At 35.7% G+C, this 2,578-nt stretch overlaps 1 non-coding gene across 1 annotated transcript; it reads right to left on the bottom strand.

Annotated features, from left to right (window-relative positions):
• Positions 1 to 2,158: 2,158 nt before the first annotated feature.
• On the bottom strand, positions 2,159 to 2,265 carry LOC128284644 (small nucleolar RNA R71). Its single transcript, XR_008275066.1, has one exon. It is a non-coding gene; the product is annotated as a small nucleolar RNA R71 (small nucleolar RNA).
• Positions 2,266 to 2,578: the final 313 nt, after the last annotated feature.

Below are 2,578 nucleotides of genomic sequence, written 5' to 3'. Positions count from 1 at the left end.
TTTAATTTGGGTTAAATAAATTATTTTTAATTAATTATGGAGAAAGGCTCTAGTTGAACCGCACTGGTTGAACCAAATTGAGTGAACCGAACCAGCCACTAATTGGGCAGCCTAGAACCTCGATATGCTGACCCAAATCAGAATTTTAGATGATTAAATATGATTGCAAAAAGCCCTTGAAAGACTTCCAAATTGCATCCAAACCCCACCTTTAATTGTGGCTTTGTAGATTTGCCCCAGGCAATTTTTAGCAAAGTTGAAAATCTCAACTTTTGCCAAGTAGATGGCTGGCCATAGGGGGGGCTCTTTGGCTGCTGGAATTTTCTATTTTTAGCAACCACAATCAGCTATAAAACCACCTCTTGCTGATCATTCAAACCATCCCTCAATGCCACAACATTCTTTTATTCTCTCTTCTCCTCTCTCACTTTTCTCTCTATTTTTTTTCCATCCCATTTCCCTTTTTGCTCAAGTGTCGTTTTTTCTCTTTGGAAAGAGGCTCTCATCAGCCATTTTGGAGCAGAAATTAGGTGTTCATAAGCTACCCTGATAGCCGAGGGCAACGAAGAACGATGAACGGAGCAACTAGTTAAGCCACGGAGAAACACCGGATTTGCTTCTTGTTCCCTATCTCTTTAATTTTTGTTGTTATTTTGACGAACATGTTCATGAATATTTATGCTATTGAAATGGTTATCTTAATCAATTTAGCTTAAATTAATTTTTTGTTGGGTTGATTATATTCTGCCTACTTGAATTGTTAAAATGATGTTTATGCTGTTATAGGACTCGGTAAATTGCTTGGTTAAGTAAAATCATGCCTAAGTTATTTTTGCAATATAATTTTTAAATAACTAATGAATTAATTATTAAATCATATTGAAATTATAATTAATAGACACAATGCTTAATCAGTGCATGTTTATTCTTTTAAGGTAGCTGAAGTTTAAATTAGCATTGTATTCGGCGATACATATGCCTTGCATAACTTGCAAGATTTTTGTGATTAAACTGTTTCAAGGTAGAAATAACCTGTTACCTCACTTAATCTTTTATATGCTTGTGAAAATTAATTAACCGCTTGGATTGACATTGAAAAATGTTCAAGAGATTGATTAATTTAATAAGTATGTATGAGCAGTAGTTAGCAAATTACCGAGTTACCGTGAAATTATTCGTAGCAATATAAACATAAGTTTAATAATTCCAAGTTAAAGAAATGTAATTAATCCAAAACAAGTATGTTATCTTGATTAAATCTTATTTAAATCGTGCATTAGAACTCCTTTGTTTTATTTTAGTTATTTACTTAGTTTTTAAATAGTTTTTGACCATCTTTTAAAACCAAATTATTTTTACCTCGCCAAAGTGTTTTACAATTAATTTCAAAAATAATTCTTTTTACAGTCCCTGTAGGTACGATAACTCGACATTTACTTGTCACTTTATTACTTGTTGCAATTTGTACACTTGCACATTTTCCGTCGTTCCAAGTTTTTGGCGCCGTTGCCGGAGACTGTTTTAAAAAAGCCATTATTTGTGAATTTGTTAGTTTTACATTTTGGTTTATTTTCCTATTTAAATTTTTACTTACTTAATTTTTCTGTGATAATTACAAGTGTTTATGAGTATTGACCAGATTATTGACTTACTCACTATAGACCCTGAGATAGACCGAACCTTTCGACAGCGAAGAAGAGAAGCGAACCAGAGAAGGACTGAAGGAATGAATATGAATCAAGGAAATGGAGCAAACCTTGCTCAAAATCCTATCCTTATTGCTGATGATAGGGATAGAGCCTTAAGACAATATGTTGTGCAATGTTTAATGATCTTAATCTGGGTTTTAGGAGACCCGAAATTGAGGCACAACAATTGAACTGAAGCCAGTCATGTTCCAGATGCTTCAAACAGTAGGCCAATTTAGTGGAATGCCTACCGAAGATCCTCATCTTCATTTAAGACTGTTTATGGAGGTGAGCGGCTCTTTCAAATTACCCAGAGTACCTGAAGATGCATTAAGATTGAAGCTGTTCCCATACTCACTAAGGGACGAGCTCGAGCCTGGTTGAACTCATTGCCACCAAACTCAATTTTCACATGGCAAGAGTTAGCCGAAAGATTCCTCATGAAGTATTTTCCACCAAGCAAGAACCCTAAGTTGAGGAATGAGATCACTGCCTTCCAACAAAGGGATGATGAGTCTTTGTATGAGGCATGGGAACGATACAAAGAATTGTTATAGAAATGCCCTCATCACGGAATCCCACATTGCATCCAACTTGAGACATTTTATAATGGTCTCAACGCTCACACGAGGATAGTAGTGGACACCTTCGCTAATGGTGCTCTTCTTTCTAAGTCTTACAATGAGGCTTACAAAATCATCGAGAGGATCGTCAGTAATAATTATCAATGGCCAACCAATCGAGTCGCGTTAGGAAGATGAGTCGCTAGAATACATGAAGTGGACGCTGTCACTTCACTCGCATCTCAGGTATCTTCAATATCCTCAATGCTTAAGAATCTTACCACTAATGGGTCTAATAGTTTTGCAGCCCAACCACCTCACCAATTT

Source organism: Gossypium arboreum, chromosome 11 (genome assembly GCF_025698485.1).
Source record: "Gossypium arboreum isolate Shixiya-1 chromosome 11, ASM2569848v2, whole genome shotgun sequence".
Lineage (NCBI taxonomy): Eukaryota > Viridiplantae > Streptophyta > Magnoliopsida > Malvales > Malvaceae > Gossypium > Gossypium arboreum.
The sequence above is the reverse complement of the archived record's forward strand: the minus strand, read 5'-3'. Positions and strand labels throughout refer to the sequence as shown.